The sequence below is a fragment of the Hemibagrus wyckioides genome, linkage group LG27 (genome assembly GCF_019097595.1).
Source record: "Hemibagrus wyckioides isolate EC202008001 linkage group LG27, SWU_Hwy_1.0, whole genome shotgun sequence".
NCBI classification, from domain to species: domain Eukaryota; kingdom Metazoa; phylum Chordata; class Actinopteri; order Siluriformes; family Bagridae; genus Hemibagrus; species Hemibagrus wyckioides.
Genome location: NC_080736.1, coordinates 14,219,129 through 14,244,499, shown reverse-complemented (window position 1 = coordinate 14,244,499; position 25,371 = coordinate 14,219,129). Strand labels below are relative to the sequence as shown.

Genomic DNA, 25,371 nt, shown 5'->3' with positions numbered 1-25,371 from the left:
ATTATGTCCGCTTGGAAATAATGTGACTTCTCACATATTTCCTTTACAAAATCCTTAGAGATTGAAGCTTGCTCGCTCTGCATCTGGATATCAACCAACCCACACATTCTTGTTATGCCTTTTTGTTAGTAAAGAGCATTTGACTTATTTGCACGTCCTTGGTCTTTGCATGTTCGCTTTGTAAACACTGGGTCTGTAGTTCCGCCTACGTCACCCGTGACCTTTCTACGCAATTACATAGTGCATAGCGTTGCAGACATGCATCCCAGAGTAGCGCTAGACAAGCTTTTGTGGCCAATCATTTTCCTAGATAAGACCCTTCTTCCTCAGCTGGGATCGTTTAGAGCCCTTTGAATCTGCATTTAAACTGTATTTTGGAAGCCTCTAGTGTCTTCAGTGGTGGGCTGTCAGGGCTAGCAAGGCCTTCTCTGCTGGCCTAAACAGCAGTAATATGAATCACTGACATGCATTTTAATATATTTAATCTATTTTTCCATGCATGTACACTAAATTATTCCCAATAGTCTATTCTCTACTGAGAAGGTGATCGGCTGCAGTCTTCCATCTCTCCAGGAGCTGTACCTCTCCAGGACCCAGAGACGTGCAGCCAAGATCGCAGCCGACCCCTCTCATCCCGGAAACGAACTTTTTCAGTCCCTCCCCTCTGGCAAGAGGCTCCGGTCCATCAGGACCAGGACCTCATACCACAAGAACAGTTTCTTCCCCACTGCAGTCAGCCTGCTGAACAGTGCCTCACCTACCCCCAGATGACCCCCCCAACCCGGACACTCACTTCCACATTCTAAATTGCAGTACTGTTCATTTAAACTCACACTTTTTTACACAATACTTCTCATTCTACATTGTGTACATACCCCACATCTGTATATATGTTACAGTCACTTTCACTTTTTACATTTTTCTATTGCACTAATTAGTCAATAGAAAAGTCACCTACTAAGTCACCTTATACAGTATTTATTTAAATTATTTAGCTGTGTATATGTTTGCACCTGACACCAAGACAAATTCCTAGTACTGTAAAGTGCTCCTTGCTGACCCTTTGCTGTACCTGGCAATGAAACTTTTTCTGATTCTGATTTCAGAGCTTTTCTCTTGGTTGCGCTGCAAGTGTATATTTATGATAAGAATATTTATCCAGTCATATTTCAGCCAGTGGCTGACATCATGAGTCGCCAGAGTGAAAATCTGCCTTAAGGACTTCAGAATCAATAGTGCAGGCGCCCGTAGCATAAGTGGCAATGAAATTGTTACCTTAACCAGTCAGATTTCGAGTTGGTGTCACTGGGGCCATCTAGCAGGCATATGATTACGACAGCAATTTCCCGTGCTTTGTTTGGATAGTTGGAGTAGAGGCAGCGAACCGCACATATACATTGTTTCTACACTACCAGTCAAAAGTTTGGACACACCTTCTAATTCCATGGTCTTTCCTGATGTTCATTTCTTTCTACATTGTAAAACAATGCTGAACTTTGTAAAACAATTCTGTTCTTGCAAGAACTATTCCAGAACACCTGACCTTCTTGTCTTAAAATAACAACTGACTTTTTTGTTGTCATTACATATGGATTTACTTAAGTCCATGTGTGTTATTTCATAGTTTTGAAATCTCCAGTATTGTTCTAGAATGTATAAAATAAATCCCTAAACAAAAAACATTGAATTAAAAGGTGTGTCCAAACTTTTGACTGGTAGTGTATATTCGCTGCGTCTCGGAGATTTGCAGTTTGCTGCATACGTCATCAAGAATGTCTTTTTTGAGAAAAGTAACTGTAATAAAATTGACTATTCCTTGTGAGGTGTGAAATACTGTAGCCTAATTTCTTTTTTACTTTGTTATTTAACGGTTGATTAGTATCTATTGCCGTGGCGTCCAGGGGCGATTCTAGAATTTTCATTTAAGGGGGGCTTAGCCCCCAATGAGGGTATAATAGTAAAATAAATAAATAAATAAAATAAAGGTTTGACTAACAGCAGCATTCCACTGTATTGCATAGATGTGTATAACATTTGAGTACTGAACAACCCAAATACGAGTCTTCCTGATCACGCACAGACACACACACACACACACACACACTTGTCCTCTGATCCTCGCTCTGTGGATTGAAGAACGCGCCGAAAGATGGGGAGGAGCCAAAGTCTGCCGCCGTTTTCATATGAAATTTAAAGGGGACTAAGGTGATCACAAATTTGTGTACAGTTTATGGAGAATCGCAGAATTTTAGGAGGGCTGACTAGAAAATGGCCTAGCAACGCCCATGGTGGCGTCATAATGATGGTATAGAGGTGGATTAATTCAGGAAGAACACCAGTGAAGGCCTAGGTTTGAAATGCAAGGCCCGCCACTGAGTTTCTTCATAGAATAATCTTACCTGTGAGCTTGAGCAGACTGAAGACCTCAATTGATTTTTAGTGTAGCAAAACACTGAATCTGTTGTGGCTTTTAACTTTATATGTAATAATTGTTTAAAATTATTTTATTCTTAAAACTATAGCTTCAACAGGTGAGGAGGAAAAGCTTTTTGCTTGACTTGTTACTGTATGTAGATTGTGTTGGATGCCCTCTTTTCTTTTCTCTTGCTCTCCCTACACCTTCTATCCATTGCATTAATCTAAAAACTACCCAGTAACAGTATGTATCAGAGAAAGGGGGAAGAATAAAATGTTGAAGAGAGAGGTATGCAGTTGGCCCCATGGGATACACTGTATAATTTTCCCCTCCTCTGCATTTATCTAGCCTTATCTCTATATACCTAGTACCATCCTCCCTTCTAATCCCTGTCCTTTCTTTTCTTTTTATTGGCGGCAATGATAAATTGATGGTCATGCTGCTATTCTAAGTTATCAACATTTAGATTTTTATGAGAAGTTGGAGTGAAGGCCCATTCCTCACACTTCGAGAACACACTTCAAAATCACAAAAACGCACATATGCACACATCAACACACACACGCACTCACAGAGAGAGAGAGAGAGAGAGAGAGAGAGAGAGAAAATCTACTTAAACACACACATGCAAATCTTCATTTCTAAAGGAGAGACAAACATACAAATTCTCCCAAATTCCAAGATTGCCTTTTAGAGCATTCATTTGCAGAAAATGACGACTTTGTATAATAACAAAAGCGATAACTAATTTTTTAACTTTGGAAAGGTGCAAAAATCAATAGGTGCGTTTACATGGACACTTTTTAATCAGATCGGGCTGAATTCAATAAGATTGACCGATCGCAGTGTTTACATGAACGTGGTATAAAGTAATCAGATTGTATGCGCGTTTATATGACACTTGATTAGAATCGGATTAGATCATTTGACATATGCACAGTCCACGAAAAAAGGATTACCGCCGACCACAGACCAGTTTTGCTTAGCGCCCGCCATTTTACCTACGACAACATCCGTACGTCATACGTCATTCTTGCGTCATTGCACATGCACAGAACTTTCCAGGAACATATCCCATCCGATTAAGTGTTTACATGTCCTCTTGATCGAACTAAAAATGGTTTAAACCACCCCTTACCATCCGATTGAAATTTTAATCGGATGTGGCAAATTCCACCCGATTGACGTGTTTACATGACACTTTTTTAATCTGATTGTGCTTCTAGTCCTGTTACGATCGGATTACAAGTGTCCATGTAAACGCACCTAATGTTATATGGTGGCATAACCCTGGTTTTCAATCACTGCTTTCATGCTTCTTTGCATGCTTCTTTGCCAATCTTTCACATTGCTGTTTGGTGACTATGCCACTCCTGGTGCAAAAATTCAAGCTCAGCTTTGTTTGATGGCTTGTGACCATCCATCTTCCTCTTGATCTTCTTCTTCCATTCCAGAGGCTTGTAAGAAGAGGAGATTAGGCTGGTCATGAGTCTTGATGTGGTGATCCTCCATCCACACCTTGATTGACCTGGCTCGATTGACCTGGCTGTGAGTTTGTGAACATTGTCAAAGAAGAAGGAAGCAAGTTTTCTTCTAGGACAACCCTGTAGTTGGCTTGACTCATGCACCCTTCACAAAGACAAATGTGCCAGATTCCAGCCTTGCTGAAGCCCAGATCATCACAAATCCTCCACCAAAAATTTCTCAGTGGGTACAAGACACTGTGGCTTCTAGGTCTCTCTGTCTAAGCATAAAACGACCAGCTGTTGGGCAAAGCTGAAAAATTGGACTCAACAGAGAAGATGGCACTAATCCTCTATAGTCCAATCCTTATGGTCTTTTGCAAACCTCAGCCGGGCACTTCTTTTCTTCTCATTGATGAAGGGCTTTGTTCTAGCTTTGCATGACTTCAGCCCTGGCTCTAGGAGCATGTTTCAAACTGTCCTCGCCATGCACTTCACCCCAGCTACCGTTTGCTATTATTTTTGTAGGTCAGTTGCTGTCATCCTTCATTACTTGTTGAGTGGGATTCGAATGAGTTGGCAGCCATCCTGGTCAATGGAGAGTTGTTTTCGCCCTCTGCCAGGCTGTGGCTTTGTTGTCCCCAATGTCTGCAGCTTGACTCCAATGTCTGCAATGTCTGCAGTTCTTATTAATCGCTGTCTTTGAAATGGATGGAAGCAAACTGGTTCTTACTGTATCCCTCTGCCAGTAAAGTAATTTTGTTAACCGATTAGATTTTTGCAGATATATTATCCAAACATTGTAAATTGACTGTAATTTGTGGTTCATTTGAAAAAAAGTCCTAAAAACCCAAAGAGATTATCAGGTTCAAACATCTAAGTTCACTCCAACACACACACACACACACCATATCTTCACAAATAAGTTGTGATTCTAAGCCAATGTTATAGTATTTGCATCTGGGTTTTACCTAGTCTGCCCTGCTGCAGATCAACTGACCCCAAACCTGATTTTTTATTACATTTATATTTATTAAAATTTGGATAATCTGTCTATGGTACCTGACAGTAGATTTTACCACACCACGAATGCAGCAGGGAACACAAACCCCAAAGATTTTCCTTGCAGAAACAATTACTCCAATATTTAGATTGACTTGGAGGGGTATGATCCAGAAGAATGGTGCTCATTTCTTGCTTAGGATTTCCTGGACCTCATGTGATACACAGACTTTCATGCTTGTCATACTGATCATCTAGCTGCTTGCCCTATAGGTTGACCAAGGAGGAATTCAACTCCCAGAGTAATCTCTTGAGGGGCTCTTACCCTGCTATTTGCATTGTTTAAAATTGCTTTTCTGGTACTCTGTTGTACTCTGGGTTTAATTCTCATTTAAAGGAAATGCTGAAATTTTACAGTCTTTACACTCTTGGTGAGGCAAAATGATGCAATTTACACTTGGATTAAATCTAAAGATAAAACTCCTTTCACAATAACAACTGCACCTAAGCACCACAGCTCAGTTGAGATCTAAACTAAATCATTTATTACTGTTACCTGAAGTATTGTCTTGTAAGATAAACTAGAAACACAGACTGTGTTACACAGGAACAACTGTCATACTGTTGTAGAGTCCTTGTAATATGTTATAGTCTTTGCATTTGATTATTTTATTTTGTTCTAAATGCACACTTTTTACACTTGGATTGTAAGTGTAAATGTTTCCCATTAAGTAAAACAACTTTTAGCATATCACCACAAACAGCTCATAAATAATGTTTTAGGATATGTATTTAACCCAGTTCTCTGAGAAGGGAGAGAGACACTGCATCATGACTTGATGCTATGGGAACTCGGTTCTGCAAGACCAGTGTCTGAAACTTGTGTGGAAACATGACAATTATATTGCCAACATGGGGTCAGGTGATGTAGCAGCACACATTAGCAAGACCATAAAAGGGTATCTAAGTCACAGAAACTCCTAGATTCTACTTGTCTGAAGGACGTGTTCAGGCAAGCCTGATGTGTGGCAAGCAATGCAGCATCTCATTCCCTACTCAGGGAACCGGGTTAGATGTATAACCTGAGGAACGTATTCTGGTCTGGGTTGCAGAATAGCTTTGACCACTTCAGTAGTAAAGTCTAAGCTGGAGTAACCTTTCTGAGGCTAACTCTACTAAGGTCTCAAAAGGAACCTTAGATAACCCCTTCAGGACCACAGAAAGGTCCCAAACAGGAAATGATGGCCTGCAGATAGGCCTCAGCCATCTGGCACCGCACAAATGCAATTAACCAGGAGATGCCTCTCCACAGAAACTTTGAGTATGTGGCAGAATGTATGTAGTAGAAATAGCAGCTACATACCTTAAGGGCAGCAGGGGCTAACCCTGCTAAGAGGTGCTGTTGGAGGAACTCCAGCACTGTACCAACAGAACAATGGAATGGCTTCAAGTGCCGGTGTTTGCACCAGCTCTTCTGAGTGCAAAGAGGGGACCTAGCCAAGATTAGTTTGTATTATGAAGTATGTATTTTGGCTGGTGAGTGTATTTTGCTATTTTCTGCAGATATGTTCAGAGAATGTTCAAAGGCTGTTACTAGTGGTTGGAACAAACTAGCTTAAGTGCCAAGGGTAAACAACATGTCAACTAAGCTATGAAATCCCCAAGCTTCATCATGGTATTCTTTTTCATTTCGTACATGTTCCTTTTTTCACATTTCACCACACATACTGAAACCCATTAATCCAACATAATAAAATGGAAATCCACATGATATTACTGACTGCTAAAACATAGTCTATATTAATTTTAAATATCTAGAAATCGCTATGGTATGTTACATAACCGATTACTGGTTTGGAACAAAATGGCCATTGTTAAACCAATCAGATAAATGAAAATGAAAAGCATTCATTTTTTTCACCTTGTGAAGATAAAGTGAACATAGAAAGACCATTGCTGTTATTGGTGCATGCATTAAAATGCACATATATGCTAACTAATAAAATACATGTAAAATACATGCATCACGTACACTCATGATTTACAGTGCAGGCTAGAAAAAGTAGCACAGTCAACTCAAAGGATGACTTGTGAACAACTATTATTCACCTTGCCCTGCATTTATAAAAAAGAAAATACACAATTAGAGAGTGAGAGAGAGACAGAGAGGGAACTGCATGTTAATCAGGTGTGCACCGTTAATTTCCTCACTCCCTACACTCCCACTACAGACTCCCACTCTCACCTGTTCTTGCCACCTACTGTAAGTGAACCCTTGAACTTTTAAATCCTGCTTAACAGCAAGACCAACAAACTTTTTCTGTAGTGGCTTATAAAACTGATAGGATTAATTTTGGACCACTTCTTCCCATAAAGCTGTTTCAGGTCATCAGTATTTTCTGGGCTCTTTTTAGTAAACAGACCTCGTCAAGTCATTACAACATCTCAGTTAGGCTAAGGTCAGAACTATCATTTGGCCAATCCAAAACCTGATTTTTTCACCTTTTTCAGCCATTCTTTTGCCTTGATTCTCTTATAAAATGTCTTGATACACTTTTGAATTCATAGTTCACTCGATGAATGCAAAGGCTTTTAGGCCCTGAAGCAGTATGCTGAGATCCCTGAGAGTAGCCACAGTCCTGAATTTCCTCCATTTGTCAACAGTTTGTCTTATAATGAATTGATGAACACCCAGATAGAAATGATTTAGAAATGTTTTGTAGTCTTGTCCAACTTTATAGATCTCTATAATGCCACATATAATGCTTTCTAAGGTTCTGTGAAAGTTTCTAGAATCAAAGCATGGTTTGATTTCCAAGTAACCAGACTTTGGTTATATATTACGTATAGGTTACGTATACACAGCAGGAAAAAGTGGCCCATGTCCAATATTTGTATTAACAGGGAAAAAAAACACCCTGAATCTGACATTTTCAATTCCAATTTGGGACACTTTAATATCTGATATGTATCCGTTACATGGCACTATGTCCTCTGTTTGAACAGACAGATCACATTCATTTGTCTTTTACATCAGTCTAACTCAATACTCATCATTTTTCACAAGGAAAGATGGAGGATAAAAATAAAGGAGGATGTGGCAGAATAGTAAAAGGTAATAAACCTCATAAATATTTGGGGTGATGCTGCTGTACAATCAAAATTAGAACACACCACTCATGGCATCCTGGATACATTGCCAAAGAAACTTAAAAGCTTAAAAAGGAAAATTTAAAGAAAACAAGGATGCAAATAATAATAATAATAATAATAATAATAATAATAATAATAATACAAAAGTTATATTATTTTGCAGTTTAAACAGTAGACTGTTACATATTTTTAGACAATAAAATGAAAGTATTATTTGTGATATATAAAAAAAAGAGCTGAATAGTAGTGATTTCTTATTTATATTAAAACAGGCAGGGTGAATCATGGAAATAGCCCTCTGCATTTGACATATAACTGAATACATTAATCAGACTAAACAAATAATGAACAAATTATAGTAGAGACAAAAACAGTATGTGTTTTTGTGTTTGATTGTTATTGTTCAAGCTTTTGTTTGAGAGTGGTTCTTACTTTATTCTGGAGCAACAGCTCACAAAGCCTGCTAAAGGGTTACCAGATTATTTATTTGTTTCAGTCTTTTCAGCTGTTAATTATTATAATATTACAATGCACTGACTTTATACACAGAACACAAATAGGATAACATTTTTTACATGATACCAACAGCTGATTTTAGCCAAAAAGCCTATACCATTAAATGTTAATGAACCTAGTGTTTGAGCCTAGTTTATGCATTTTCATTTATTATTTTGGAAAATGTAGGTTCCAGATCTATCCTTTGTCAGTAGAACGTTTTCAAGAACATTTTTTATTTAAAATACTGGCAGCTATAATCCCAATCTTTACCTCCAGTATATAACTTCCACAAAGATGCAGTATAAGACCATGCTGACAGTGTGAGATGCTGGCTGGTGTCGTGACTCAAAGCTTTTGCTTTCTCTCTCTCTCTCTCTCTCTCTCTCTCGCCCCTCTTCTGATGTTACATCTACTGTAAGCACAACTGGGCTTCAGAAACATAAAATCATAACGTTACAGTTCCTGCAAAATAGCTTACGTTTAATGGTAATAAGAACGTCCTTTAGCTGGAGAACTTTAATGTGCTGTGTGGACTAACAAACACATAAGTAAGGCTTTCATTTTCTTTATACGGGTAAAGGAAGGGGGGGTGAGAGAGAGAGAGAGAGAGAGAGAGAGAGAGAGAGAGAGAGAAATTGCGTTTAATTAATATACGGCACTATACATAGATAGGCAGAATGAAGCAATGGAGGCAGCTTAAAAGAGACTGCAGAAACGGGAGTTTTAATTTATTCAGGAAACATTTCAGCATTTCAGCTTCTGATGAATATTATACAGGATTGTTGATTCGGATTGCTATGGTTTTGTACCTTGTTCGGTGATGTTAAACAACAGCTAAATTTGAATGATATTTTTTCTCAGATTTTCATTAAAATAAGACTGTGAAATTACCAAAGAATTAAGGCTTACCCTGAAGAATGGCCGTTCCCGATGTCAGTAAAGTCCGAGGGTACCCATCACAGCAGATGAACGGCACGTTTTCCCATCAATTCATAGAGCGATTAAATTATGAAGAAATATCCCATTTAGGTAGGTCTCAACGTGGTTTAATCCGAATCCGAGTCGCAGACTGTGTGCTTTTAAAATCTTCGCAGTGCGCACAGGATCTTTCTCAGTAGCCGTCGGGAAAAACTTAAAGGAACCTATGACAATGTCAGCGAAAAGGCAGACTGAATATCAATTATTTGTAGATTGTCTCCGATGCGTAATGCAAAACCATCCCTGTTGCTCATATATCTTCAGCAGTCAGTAAGTATAGATCTATACGAATATTTATAAACTATCCCGTATTGGCGCATCCAAGACCTTTCCTCAAGCCTGCAATGGATACTCGCTACTCCGCCGGCTTACTGAATGTCCCGATGGTCCTGTAGCCCGAGCAGTGTGGTCGATCAACAAGCGACGGGGTACCAGAAAACGTCACTAATATCCATATTACGTATGAAAGAGATTTGAATATACAGAAACGAATTCTTAATCTAATGCGCCATCGTTTGTCATGAAGTACCGTGCGGCGCTTGCGGTAAATGAAAGTTGAGGATGCGCCAACTCCATCCTTTCCCTTTGAATGAGCAGTGTACTGGCAGTGCAGCCCGATCTAAAAGCTATCCACACTGCCGCCTTATGGAAAGAGTGGAGAAGACAGGTGATCTGGGGAAGGATAGAAACGCCCTGCGATCAACAATCCCGCCCGGGATTTACAAAGGATATATAGAAGACACATAAAAATATGTGAGCATTCGAAAGACTTGTAAAATAAACTGACAATATGATGACAATAAGGACTGAATGATTTCTGTTTTTCCTTCTGCAATGCTGTATCGGACTGTCAGTTCACTGGCCTCAAAATCTCACTTTTGTGAGAGGGAAGTTGCCTCTCAGAGCATAGCTCCTCCTAGTAAATTCTCTAACATTTCTGGTACAATCATGACTGTATAATGAACCAATAATGGACAAATAAGGAAAAATGAAATTTGGCTAGCTACTCTTGGTCTGGACAATTCACACACACAAGCTATGGAAGGAGGGGTGATGGAACAGTATATGTGTATGTAATCATTTCAAGCCTGTCCTTTCATTGTGGAGCTATTGATAAATATTTGATATTGATAATTATTCCCCATCCCATTAAATATACCATCAATATTTTTTGGAATTTGAGTAATTGTAATTTGAGTTAATTGTAATTTATGTTAAGTGTGTAAAGTGTAATTTGTGTATCCTGTATAATATGTGCAAAGCACCTAATTTCGTTGGACATGCCACAGGTTCCAATGACAATAAATATATATTCTATTCTATTCTATTCTATTCTATTCTATTCTAATTTATCAGACATTACATTACATTACTTTACATTAGCATGTCAGCTACCTATCAAATGTTAGCTTAGTCAGTGGCTTAAAGCTTTAAAATACTTTCATAACCAATGGTTAATCAATATTCAAATTATATTTACAGTATTTGGCAGACACCCTTATCCAGAGCAACATACATTTATCTCATTTATACAACTGAACAGTTGGTAGCTTGGTGGCCCTAGGATTTGAATCACAAACTTACAATCAGTAGTCCAAGACCTTAACCACTGAGCTGCCACTTCCCTAATCATATGACTTTATTTTACATATTAATTAATAATGCTGTACTTACTACTTTGACTTATGTAGATGACTGGGGGATTTGAATTATTGAGCTCTAGATGATATGACAAGCACAGCTCCCTTCTAAAAGTCTCCTGAGCCTTCTAATCCAGAAGACTATTGCATAGGAGCCATATTGTCACTAAGGCAAGGGGAAAACTGACAAGCTATACATTTTGTGTAGCATCTCCATATTTTAACTATACATATATATGACAAGACAGAATAAAAATGCCAAAGCATTACATGGACATAATTAGCTATTCCTTTTATTAACATTGTTACTGTATGGTGGCAAAATTTTTAGAGCTGTAAAGACCAACCAAAAAAGAATGATCAGTAACATCATCAACAACCTCCACAGGACAGGAAGGTAACACAATCCACCAACTAAATATGTTGATAAAAGAAGTATAAAACAAAATGCAAACCACTCATCAGCAGTAAGAATCTGAAGGCCAGTTTGGAATTCCCTAAGAATTGCAGAGAAGAACCACAAAAGTTACCCTAACCCAAAGTGTGGAGAAAAAAAGTATCTGCTCATGATGTAAAACATGTTGGTCAGGCATGATAGAGTGTTGCCTTGGGCTTGTATATCATCTTTTTGAATGAGTTAACAAAGCTTTATTGATGATGGAACTCATGATAGCAGCAGAATGATTTTAGAAGTCAACCGAAAAATTCTGTTTTACCAATTTCCAAAGAAATGCATCTATCTGGAAGGAAGTTCATCATGTAGCAAGACAGTGACCCAAAACACAGTGCCAACACAACAGGCTTTCTTTTTTTCTTTTTCTTTTTTTTTGGAAAAATAAAATAAAAAGTTTTAGACTGGCCAAGTTAATTACCAAACCATAATACAACTGATTGTATACAAATTTTCTGATCTGATACAAATTTTACCTCCTGAGACTGAAAGCAATGGGATGTGGTAGCTTAGTGGTTAAGAAGTTGGATACTGGATGGAAGGTTGTGAGTTCAAATGCCAGGTCCACCAAGCTGACACTGCTGGGTGCCTGAGCAAGGCCCTTAACTCTCAGTTGCTCAGTTGTATAAAAAATTAGATAAATTGTAAGTCACTCTGTATAGGGGTGTCTGCTAAATGCCAGAAATGTAAATGTAGCAAGAAGCTAGATGGCATTTAACCCAATCTGAAGAAGTTTCTGAAAGGAGAAACTTGCCAAGACAAACAATAACTGAAAAAAGCTGTGGTTCAAACATCACAAGAAAAACTAGAACATGTTTTTTAAATTGGTGTAACAGCTAGAAGCAGGTATTGCAAGCAAGGGATATGCAAAGAAATGTGCATTATTTTTTTAATGCCATCTGTCCCTATACTTTTGCTCACCTCAAAATGAGGTTTGCAACCAAAGAAACAAAGTTGTTAAACATATCAAGGTGTAAATATCAAGAATTAAAAGCTGAAATTCTGATTTATCTGATTCTGATTTAATCACAAACAAAAAAATTAGTTTGCTGTTCTAATACATTTGGAGGGGACTGTAAATATCTACCGTTAGCTAGCAATGTTACATGATTGTGCACATTGTGTTAGGGACCTCACTAGCCATCTTACTAGTAGTTACTTGGGTGAGGAGAATTGCTAACACACATTAGCTTGTTCACCTACTTCACTTTATCTCCTTTAGTTCCATGCAGCAGTGCTTCTTTGCACTAATACAGCAGAATCACAGTTTTCTTTGGCATCTTTTTTGGTAGAAGACCCAGTAACATGGCTCTCACATTTTTAGTCTTTGAAAAACATAAAATTTAATATGCATAATTTTCTGCCAGTTTTGAGACCACAATATTGTTTGTAAAGAGATTTCTAACCTGGTTAGAAAGAGACATGATTTGCATAATCATATGAGCTTCTTGGTTATAATCTGACTGAAGTATATATATGTACTTATACAGTTGCGTGCAACAGAATATTACATAGCATGACAAATAATATATTAAATTCTAGTTTTATACAGGCCAAGAACCTCAGATAATCAGATCAAACATTAGAATGAAGAAAATGTGTGATTTCTGTGACTGATTGTGGATGTTGGTACCAGATGGGCTGGCTTAGAATTTTAGAAACTGCTGATCTTCTGATATTTTCATACACAACAGTAACTAAAGTTTACACATATTTGTTTGAAAGAAAAACACACTGAGTGAATGAAAGTTCTGTTGGCAGAAACACCTTGTTGATAAGAGAGGTCAGAGGAAAATGGGTAGATTGGTTTGAGCTGCCAGGAAGGATATTAATAACAATCACTCTTTACAACTGTGGTGAGCAGAAAAGCATCTCAGCATTCTAAATCTTGGAATTATTTGTAAATATATATGATTCAAATCATTTCAACTTTATATTAGGAATAAAATGTACACATTTTTCTCTCTTATTCCTAAATTAAAGCTAATCCCTACCACTAATGACTGGGATTTTTTGCTATTTTTGCATTATATATATAATATACATATCTACCTCTTGTGCTTCAAGTCAAGACCAGTACAGAGCGTTGTGTGATCCCTGTTCCAGTCCCAGGCTGTGTGGTACAGGTGAGGTGGGTTTTTAACGAAGCAATTAAAAAAAAACCCAAAAGAAAACATACAAAGGCAAATTGAACAGGTTCTTTTGCCAATATACTGGCCTCCCAAGCCAAGTTCCACGCCAAGGCTCACATTGTGGCCCTATTCCACACTGAGGCTTGATAACAGACATCCATGCCTGGTTCCATGCCAAGGCCACAGTAGCATACATGGCAGCTTGTATAACCTAGCACTTTTTTTACTTCCACCTCTGTTCAGTTTCTTTGCCTTTGATCTGTCTTTTCCAAGCCTTGTTCCAAGCCTTGTTCCAAGCCCTGTTGCACTCTTAGGACAACACAGCAGCCTCCCAAGCCCTGTTCCAAACCGTATTCCATGGCAAGACCAAGGTGATGGCCTTCTGAGCTCTTTTCCATGCCCTATATTACACCTACGCTGACGTTGTGGCCTTAGAAAGGTCCCTAATGAACCCAATGTGGTGGCCCCCCTAAGCCAGGCTGTATGCCAAGGCCAACATGACAGTCCCCCAAGTCAAGGTCCCTGCCGAGGTCGATATCCGAGGACCTCACCTGGGCCCTGAACTCCTCTATTCTAGTTAAAAAGGCACAAAAGTGCCTTTATTTTCTGGCGAACATTTGCCGCCTAACTATTAAGAGCATCATGACCAACTGCATGTCAGTCTGGTTTCGCAACTGCACTGCAACAGACTGAAAAGCCCTTCAGTGAGTGGTGAAAAATGCCCATCAAATCAGTGGTACTCAGCTACCCATACTTAAAAGCATTTTCAAGGAACGCTGCCTGCAGAGGGTGAAGGCATTATCAAAGACACCTCTCACCCTAATCATTTACCCTCCTTCACACAGGGAAGCCACTAACAGTACCTCAGTGTCCACACAAACAGACTGAGAAATATGGCTATGGCTGTTTCCACACTGAACAGCTGAGCACACTATTATATGTTTACATTTACTTACTTGTACTACACTGCTTATCCACTTGGCACTATGTGTAATCTTGGCACTACAAACCACTTATAATAGTGTCTTTGTGCTATTGTATACCTCATCCATAATCAATTCTGTGTATACTGTACTATATAAAACACGCATATTTCTATATATGCATATCCTGTTCTATACCTTAACTTGTCTTTGCATATAGGCCACACATATCCCTATTTAGAATATCTACTGCACGTCCTGTATGTAAGACATCCACGTTGTCTCTTAACCTACCAATTCCAACCCACTCTTACCAGCTCTTACTATCACCCAACAACTGGGTAGGGTGAAAGCTCAATGTCAGTACAAATTAACATTGCTGGATGACTTTATACATGCCGTTGTCCGTATTAGGTTTTTTGGCACGTCATACGTTACTTCGATGAGTCAATTTTTATACTTTTTGTGCGAAAGCGCCCTCCGGCTTCGAGGATGAATGAAACGTCTCTACGCTCACTCCGCCCCATCCCTCTACACAGAGCACATCAGCAGCACTTTATTCTCCAGCGTGTACCTCCTCTACACACCAGTGTAAAAGTAAGCGAATCTACATTTTCCTACTATGTAGTTGTATAGTCATTGTTGTTCATTTGGTGTGGTTTATATGGCCATTGAGCGCGCGCGCGTGTGTGGTGTGTCAGCCGTGCCCATGCTGTTCTTATCGTTATATTCTTAACACTGCTTACGTTGACATACAGGCTTGGTGTAAATGGTGTTTTGCATTCAAGCAGGTGTAGTTATGTTGGCTTATTTTGATAAAAGATGCATTTCAGGCTCGGCCCACCCACATTCCTGGCTACGCTAGTGGATTAATATAAATGCTAAACTATGCACGAGTTTGACTTAAATTTGCGTTTAGTGTGATGCTTTTCGTGTTAAAACATATTTTTTTTCTTCCGTGTATGTTCTCTGTCGTTATTTAGCTATTTATCGTCTTTATTGTCTGGTGAATGAATGAACAGTGGTGTTTTTAGTTGTGTAATGTTTTTTTATTGTGATACGTGAACATGTATGAGATATTAAGTGAGATAGTTTGTTTATTTCTGTTTACTATGTCGCCGGTTACAAATGAAACGAATAAATTGTTTGTTTGTTTTTTATATTTTGTGGTATTTATCAGTTTACATCTATTACAGTATTTTTAAATGACCTTAGTTTTGTCCAGTAGGGAGTGTTTGCTCTGACACAGCTTTGTCTAATGTAATGGTTAAATTATGAATGATAACATTTTGTGCTTTTATGTATTTAATGACAGTAAAAAACACAGTTTTATGTTTCAAGTTACATTCTAGACAACACATAGAATGCTTTTAATGTTAACGAGGTTACACTCTTTATGTCAATGAGTGTCTGAAATTCTTTTTGCCCGTGATGGCTCTGATGACCCACTGCCCTTCACACTTTAATCAGTCACTCCTAGGTGATAAACCACTAGGTGTTACGGACTGGTCTGAGTACAGTTGTTATTGCCTGATAACTAAATCATACGATTGTTAAGCTTAGGCCGGAGTAGATAGGGTGTATAAACAAATTCCTTTAATTTTTATAGTCATTATTGTAAGATTTTGTTTTAAAACAGACATACAAACATCTAACAGTTACTACTTTTTCTGTCTTACAGATCACCATGCACAAAAAAGCTGTGTTTTTCCCAGGATGCGTTAAGGTCGTGTTCCGTAAGGGACCACTCGGATATCTCCTTCAGGAGCCAGGCTGATCAAAGACAACCCGTTTCTGCAGGACAAGTCGGCACCGAAGAAGGAGGAGCTTGTCAAATGAAACGCTCTTGCTGTGGTCTATCAGAGAGGAGGTGACGCCTTTGACAAAAGAGATGTCTTTGGTGAATATGGCAATGCTTCCTTTATAATGGGGACAACTTGTGTCCCAGGGATACGGATGTACAAACTGTAGTAATACCTCCGGAGCCAGATGCAGTCAGACTGTCCACCCGTGCCTGCCTCAAGGGCAATGTCCAAGCCAACGGGCCAGTTGTTTATTTTTTGCTTGTATAAAGGAATTGTTTGCCATTGTGTCTGGTAATATGAATAACAAAGTAACTTATTTTATATGTACGCTATTCTTCAATTAACACGGGTATATTTTAAGAAATACAAGTACAGTGAAAACGCAGATTGCTAATTCTTGTCTTTCGACAACAGAAATGGAAGACAACAGTGACGAGTTAGAGAGTGCAATGCTGAACATCTCCCCCTCCAAAGTACAGTTGCAGTGTAAGTATTTTTTTCTGTACTGACTGCATGTCATTAATTGATTGTGATCCAAATGGATTTTCATTTTGTCAAATGTCTTAAAAAATATGCTGTACAGGTTGTGTTGAGTGTTAATCACTAGCTACACCACCACCACCGTCATCGACGTCATCATCTTCAGCTGCTGAACTGGGACAGTGTGCTGGATCATGAAAAGGTTTTTACACATTAGGTTCAGAACTGGAGCACAGTTCTGTTAAATTGTGATATGAAATGCTCTCCAAGTCTGAACAAAAAGGTTTTCTTATTTTGTCAGTGTTCTGGCCATGTTCCACTAACAAATGTCTGTGCCGTTGGCAATATACAATCTGTTCAAGGGGCTATGAATTGATTCCCCAACCATGATGAACTGATATTAGCCACAATCAGGGTAAGTACTCATTTTTTACTGTCAAGTTTTAAATATTTCTGTCTACTACCACACGATGATGCATATGCAATGATTAACATTCCTTGAGTAGGAATAATGTATTTTGTTTATTTCTACTATTAAGATAAGCAAGTAAAGTAAGAATGGGGTATTTTGAAAATTTTATATTATACACAAATGCCTGACAAGATTTTGTATCTTTCAGTGCTGTCTGTTGCCCTCTCCGTACCTCCTGACACCAAGCAACTGCCACCAGTCGATGGTAAATGATTTATAATTATATATTATTTATAATTAGATTATAATTCTGCTTATATATTCAGACATTTCTTTCAATTATGGTGGTACTAATCTTATTGTTTTTTGATTTTGTATTTTTTCCTTCTCTAGCACCAGCCTCACCAGCCCAGAAAATGCGCGGGACCCTTCCCAAATATTATTATATATATTAATAATATTAATATTTATAATCTCATATAACAATAATTGCTCACAGAGAAATTGTACTCTGTTTTAGCAGACAGCAGCACTGTAGAAAGCTCTCCAGTGTGCAGAACACCAATTAAAGATGGTAAGGATTTATTTTACTTGACTGGACATGACTTATTGAATCCACTATGTTGTGCTGAATCTGTTCTAATTTTAGAATATTGTTTATCCATCTTTTTATTTCTTAGAAAATCTCTCATCTTCAGAGATCACTTCATACAGTGTTCCACATGCAGCTGAGGAATCACATAGGAATCAGATTGGAGCTGTGCACTTATGTCATTGAAGTTGTTTTTCTCTATCACAATTTTAAATGTCCTTTAAATTATCATTTGTCTTTCAGCCAAAGTCTCGCTATTGGAACGATGGCTCCTCTGTCCACTTTTTTTTTCCATCAACAAGGCCCCATTAGATACTTCTACTGTTCCACAAAGGTCTTCAAAGCTTATGCCAGGTTCACACTGCACGATTTTTAGTCATCGGATCACGGTTGTTTTCACACTGCACGACTATCTAGGGTAGCATTCAGTCGCTTCTGTGCTCACACTGCACGATGGATCGGCGACAGGAGCTTTCACACTGCATGACTACACAATAGGAAGACTCGCCGACATCTTTGTCTGGTATGGTATACTCCAGTTGAAGACATGCTTGCTAATCTTGTGGTCTATAACTCCTCCCCGAACTGCCCGCTGCCCTGTATCTTGCTCTCTCATTGGCTGTAGGTCATCACCGAGGTATGTTTCAGTCAGAGCTCCTTTCACACTGCACGACTCATCGGCAACTCTGTCAGATCGAGTTTTAGGTCCTTCACACAGTGCGATTGTCACTTGCGTGCATGCTCCGCTTTGTCTTTTGCAAAACTAGTCGGTGACTAAAAAGTCATGCAGTGTGAACCCGGCATTACACTGCTGAAGGACTAACAAACCCCAGATTGCTGTTTCAAGGTTTGAAAAGAAACGGAATTCTTTCAGAGAGAACGTGCATCCACAAAGAAACAGGTGGTGGAAAAAAGACCTCAGAAACGCAAGAGGCCTGAAGCTCCCACTGTTGGATGCCTGTGTAGGCTCTACAAGATGGAACTAAAGCAGGGTCCAAACAGTCCACATATACATACAGACTTCCCTGGAATTGTAGTAAAAACTTAACTTTAGATATATTTTGTGTAGATTTTGTCTTTATTTTAATGTGCATTGAGTTAATTAGTGTTTAAAGTTTGCAATTATATGTATATATGTGCAGTCTCTGGAGTGTTTTTTCACTATTGATTTTTGTCTTAACTGCTCTTTGGTGTTTAAAATGTCAAATAAATTGATAAACACCGATTTCTTTGGCATTGTCTATTTACAGAATTCATTATATATTATTCATAAATGTGTGTTTACTCTTTAATGAACTGCATGGTGTGTTTGTGCTTATAGTACAAAGACGTATGCAGCATTTTTTTTTTTTTGTAGAATTGCAGAGAACAAAACAAACACTCCAATAATAGAAAACAGTCCGAAAAGGGCAGTCATCAGAAATAATCCAAGAGTAAATACCTTAAAGCTAAAAACTCCTGAGAAGAAAAAAAACACAAAAAAAGCAGAGAAAAGGGATAAACCAAGACATAAGGCGCAAGCAGTCAAAAGCGCTAAAGACTCACTCAAAAGGCTGATTCCAGAACAACTAAACACCACACAAAGAAACTGCGATACAAACAACTTAAATACACCAAGCTGAACGAGACACACGTGAACACAATAACACTAATTACAAGAAAGGAAGCTGAATAGGCTCAATGAGGACCTCTAGAGGTCAAAACCTAGAACAACAGTCCAAAATACTGACGGTTGTTTTTGGGGTATAAGTAATTGTATATGTGATATGTATAAATAGAGAGACTGGTTAGTACTGGTGCTGAAGGTCGTTAGAGAGCCTAACGCTGTGTGTGTATGTGAGTACTGACTGTACCTCCTACCATTTTGTTATTGAATAAATCTAGAATTCCAGAACTTGTGGTGCCTGGTGCTCTTCAGTTCACTAACAACCATGCAAAAACTGCTACACTTGGAGAACCATGATTTGGACTTCTGCCTGTCTCAAGGATCTTAGAACAACATTTAAATTTTGTAAATGCTTCGGCAAATCATTAGAACTGATGTTGATGATGTCCTCTAGGCATTACGCTGAAAGAGTATTATGTGCATTAAATGTTGAAACATCACTGGTGTTCCAAACAACAAAAAAAGGCCAAGTCTAGTCAAGTTTAATCAAATTAAAGGGAGCCACAACTTTTTTATATTTAAATCCCATTTCATTCAGCCAGTTTCTCACAGTACTCCTGTTCATTTGTTTTGTTGTGCATTTTCTGTTTTCAAGGCATATTGCTTTGAGTATTCTATCCTGATGCTTTGACATCTTCCCTAAACGATGCATCCCTGAGATATTTTGGCATGTAACAAGTCCATTTTGTCTTTCAATGAGCAAACATTTGAGAGAATAATTGAAGGTAGTACACGCTTGCCTTTCTCTTTGAGAAAGTCTGCTGGCATGGCTCCATCCACTGGTCTGGGCCTCATGCTCCCTTTTTAGTGACGTCCTTATAGTTAGGTATGACACTACGATAATAGCCAGCCAGCTATACTGAGAGTTTGGAGGTGTTCACTTATGCATTAACACATCCTAATAAAAGAAATAAGCTGTAGAATCCTGAGGGAACTGTGGCTTATCTAAAACAACAGAGACAAAGAGAGCAAAACATCTGATTTCTGGCCTACCGTAAACTGTTCTGACCCAACACTTAATTTACCACAATCTTCTTTCAGTTCAGATGTAGCTTTAATTCCTGGATAAGTAACAGGACTGGGAATCAGATCTATGTTTTCACACACAGGACTATCACTACATATTAAAGAGTCTATAAGATTTTCACCAACTTTCATTTTGCAAGTTTGATGGCACAGCACCAAAAAGGAACTAAAAACAGAGGGAAACTCATGTGACTCATCACTTTCATTCAAATCTGGAGCGTCTTTTACTATAGGCAGTAGAAAACCTTCCCACCAGCTAAATCATTAACAAATAACACAGATTTCTCATGCACAAATTCAACATATGCACTTAAACACAGGGAAATAACTGTCCACCTCACTTTCCCTAAACCAAGGAACCAAAGCAATGTGCTTACTAACATCAAACACAGCAGTACTTACAAACAAGGTTCCTCGGTGAGTAAGCAGCAAGCACCAGCGAGGGCAAGCTCTGGCAGAGCTGGTGCAGGAGATGTAGACTCATGTGAGCCAGGTGCTGATCTATTTCCCAACCTGTTAACCAACCTTAACCCCGGTTCCTTAAGCTTGTTGTTCTGAGTATCAAGCTCCAATGACTCAACTTAAAGTCAAGGTGTTTCAGTTGGAGTGCAAGCATGGGTTCCTCCAATGGTTAACCTATTACCACAAGATCTATGCATGTTGGGTTCTTGGATTTGCACCCAACTTTTGCTGTAGCAAAATCCTCAGAAACATCTGAGCATTATGCAACACCCACCTCAGGATGCTCAAGATGGTTTCTCTGTTTTATTAGCTCTGCATATAGTATTGTCACACTTTTGGAGTTCAGAGGGACTATTATGTTGTAAAAGTCAGTAGGGGAAACTCCACTCAAACTGCTCTAACATGGAAAAAATAACAAAGTACTCTAGATGAAACTTTTGTATCTGTCTCTCATAACCTAAACATTTAATCTCTGACTTGCCACAAAAAAACTGCAGAAGTAATGTGCCAGGAACACAACAGTATTAATTGACAGAGCACACAGGATGAGACCCCATTGTCCCATTCCAACAGCAAATTATGGTTGCTAAACTACTGGATGTTCAGGTTGTACTTCAAAAACAAATTTGGGCTTTATAGATAATGAAGCAATTTTAAGGGCAAACTTGGCCTGATAGGCCAGCAAAGGTCAGCATCCATTCCAGTCTAGAAGGTGTGGCTCTCATTTATTGAAGCATCTTGGGACATGCCTAGTTCATCAATGACAATTGTGAAGTCTGCTAGCTGCTATCCTAGATTAGGTATTGGGTTAATCAGAATGAAACAGAACCCATTCATAATGGAGGTCACACTCTTGATCTCATTCTAACATTTAGATTAAATATAGAAAATATAGTCAAAAGACCTTGGTGTGATTATTGACTCCAGTCTCTCACTAGCCTTCTTTCATCTCATAAACACTCCTAAGATAAGAAATATATACATATATACCTATATAAATCTATTGTTTTTCTGTCTTCAAACACCAAGCCAAGGAAACCCACTTTGTATCATTTCAATATCCATCTTGTATTCACTTAAAGGTATGTTATGGAACAGTGTCCACCATCCCACTTAGGAAGGTGCTACTCTCATTTATTGCAGCATACCACATAGACTTAGAATAGATTTAGTTAATCGGTGACAATCCAGAGCCAGGGCCAGGGGGCAGACAAGCAGGCTAATCTGACCATCTGCTAGCTCCAATGAGTCGTCACTAAGGGTTCACAACATAGAGACTGTGTCTGTTCCCCGGGATTTGCCATTTTTTTGGGAGTGGGTTATTTACCTCTGTTTTTGTGTAGGGAGTTAGGTAAGCCATTGTATTATTCTTTTGCTTTAATTTCAGGTAAGGAAATTGTAAACTACCAGATTCTTTTGTTTATTATCTTGGCCCATTGTACAGCTGTGTATATATGTATATATAGTTTTATTCACAATACACCAGCATTGCTACCCTTTGGTGCAATTATTCATAAACATGGTATTAGCTTCCACTGTTAGGCTGATGACACACAGCTATATGTTTCAGCTAAACCAGATGAGAGACACCAGCATCTTAAGATTGAAGATCCATTAGACAATGAATGCTTACTAACTTCCTCCTGTTTAACTCTGACAAGACAGTGCTTGTACTTGGACCACATGCAGCCAGAAGTAACCTTTCTGATTACAGGGTAACTCTGGATGGCCTTTCTGTTTCTTGGTGTGATTATTGACTCTGGTCTATCATTCCAGTGATAGGAATGTTCCAGTAGGAGCATAAACAAGCTCCAGTCAGTCCAAAGCGCAGCAGCTAGAGTCCTAACTAGAACCAGAAGATTGCATCACTCCAATCTTATCCACACTGCATTGGCTCCCAGCCAAATTTCGCATTGATTATAAAATACTATTATTACCTAAATCGTCTCACACCACAGTACCTGAGAGAACTTTTTTATGATCCGCTTCGATCAAGAGTTGCAGGCAATTTGGTTGTACCTCAAGTAGCAAAGGCTACAGCAGGGGGCAAAGCTTTTTCTTACAAATCCTCAGAGTTATGGAACAGCCTTCCAATTAATGTTCTGGACTCAGACACAGTCTCAGTGTTGAAATCCAGGCTAAAAACATTTGTTTAGTCAAGCTTTCAATGTATAATTTTTCTTAGGTAAAGAAGCCTGGTTCATGAACATAGAGTGTTTATTGTACTGGGTTGTTTGGATGCTGTTAACATACCATTTTCGCAAGGCGCTCAGGTTTGCTGACTGTAAAGTGGTTGGATGATTTATGTCCCAGGAAGCCCTTATGTCTTTCACCTTTTGGCTCTCTTTTTTAGTTATGCTGTCATAGCTAGTCTTGCCGGAGTCCCTGTCTGCAATGTACACATAATGTACATTGTCTTTAAACATCACAAGGTCACAAGCTCCCAGTGTTTTGAGTTTCCAGTGTGACCAATTCCTCTTTCTGGACCTGCCTGATCTATCCAGACACTCTACCCCTGGTTGAAGTCTCTTGGTGGTGCTCACTGCTGCTGGGGATAGATTCACTTGCAGACTATCACACCATCTTTGAATTTTCGTTGCATCAGTCAGCTTTTGGCAGGAGGAAATTAGTGCTAAGTCAATAATAAAATCAGAAACTACACTGACCTATTAGTTCCTCAGGTGCTCTTAGCTGCACAATTCCTAGTGATTATAAACTGTTGAAGAACATTTGCATTTACATTATTTACTGTCTGGTGTCACCCAAATAAGGATGGGTACCATTCTGAGCCTGGTTCCTCTCAAGGTTTTTTCCTCATATCATTTCAAGGATTTTTTCTTTGCCATTATCACCTTAGGCTTACTCATTAGGGTACATTTTGGGGATAAATAGTAACTTAAAATTAAACTTTTTATTGTAAAAAAATTAAATTTTTATTGTATGTTTCTGAACTTCTATAAAGCTGCTTTGAGACAATGTCTACTGTTAAAAGCGCTTTACAAATAAATTGAATTGAACTGAATTGAATTATGGATTTACAAGTAAATGCATAAGAAAACTCCAGTTAGTCCAGAATGCATCAGCTAGAGTTGGAAGATATGAACATATCATCTTATCCACACTGCATTGGGTCCCAGTCAAATACTGCAATAATTATAAAATGCTACTACTGACCTATAAAGCAATAAATTGTCTCACACACACTGTACCTGAACAAACTATTGTTTTTATATGCTCTACCTTGCATACTTTGATCAAAAGGTGCTGGTACAAAAGTAGTAAAGGCTATATGTTGTCTTGTACACATTTATATATGTTTATATATAGGACTGCTTTGTATAGAACCACTTGGAGACTTGAATATTTAATGAATTCAGATATTATGCTGATGTCCATAGCCCGCCATCCTTTTTCTTTATGAAGAAGAAGCCAGCCACGTTTAGGGAGGTGGCAACTAAGATGAAACTGGTTGCCAAGACCTCCTTGACGTAGTTCTCCATCACTTGAGTCTCAGGGTTGGAAAAGGGATAGACCCTGCTCTTGGGAGGGGAAGTGTTAAGTAGCAGGTTGATTGTGCCATCCCTTATATCCGTGAGTTGCTCAAAGGACCTTACACAATTCCATTTGAGTCTGATTCCTCTCAAGGTTTCTTCCTCATATTGTCTCACAGAGTTTTTCTTTGCCACCATTGCCTCTGTGTAACAATACCATCTGCATCATTAGGCCTTGAGGGTTGAGATGGACCAGAGCAAAGTGAAAGCTGTGACCAACTGGCCCATGCCAATATCAGTAAAGGAACTTTCCCAGGGATTGCCAATTTTTACCAGCATTTCACACGGGACTATAGTACGGTTGTTGCCCCCCTCACCTCATTATTAAGAGGGAAGCTCAGAAGAATTCAGTGAAACAACACCACCCAGACGGCCTTTGAGGGGCTTAAGAAAAGATTCACTAAGATTCTCTATGCCCCCAATCCACCCAAGGGACACCCATTGGGGACTTAAGGTGTCTTAAATAATACCTTTTTGAGTTGAGGTATATATTAAAGGGCTTTCACTTAAATCAAGAAAAAATAATGTCTTGATTAATTAACTTAATTTAAAGTACATTAAGTTCATTAACTTCAATGGTATGAGTAAAGACACAATACAGAATGGTTATTGTGTAGGGTCAGTTTTGCACATTGATAGAACAAATGATCTCTTCCTAAATAAAATGTTGCTTCACAGAAGAAAAGCAGAAAATCAGTACAAACACTGTATATTTGTAGAT

At 38.6% G+C, this 25,371-nt stretch overlaps 1 protein-coding gene and 1 long non-coding RNA gene across 11 annotated transcripts in view; one reads left to right on the top strand and one right to left on the bottom strand.

Annotated features, from left to right (window-relative positions):
• The window catches only part of il1rapl1b (interleukin 1 receptor accessory protein-like 1b), a 309,636-nt gene extending 299,513 nt beyond the window's left edge, over positions 1–10,123 (bottom strand). For 2 of the 5 annotated variants that reach the window (XM_058382344.1, XM_058382343.1), the window contains exon 1: positions 9,442–10,120. The gene's annotated coding sequence lies outside the window, so the exon portion shown is untranslated. Of the gene's footprint in view, positions 1–9,441 lie in introns of all 5 variants that reach the window. The other 3 variants (XM_058382346.1, XM_058382342.1, XM_058382345.1) reach the window with 3 other exon arrangements.
• A 5,004-nt stretch (positions 10,124–15,127) lies between these two features.
• On the top strand, positions 15,128–19,130 carry LOC131347430 (uncharacterized). Of its 6 annotated transcripts, none has more exons than XR_009203763.1 (7): positions 15,128–15,253; positions 16,338–16,556; positions 16,876–16,947; positions 17,045–17,143; positions 17,243–17,618; positions 17,747–17,927; positions 18,034–19,130. It is a non-coding gene; the product is annotated as an uncharacterized LOC131347430 (long non-coding RNA). The 6 variants fall into 6 exon arrangements; XR_009203760.1 differs by having other exon boundaries at positions 17,045–17,356; positions 17,562–17,618; XR_009203764.1 differs by having other exon boundaries at positions 17,045–17,618; positions 18,189–19,130.
• Positions 19,131–25,371: the final 6,241 nt, after the last annotated feature.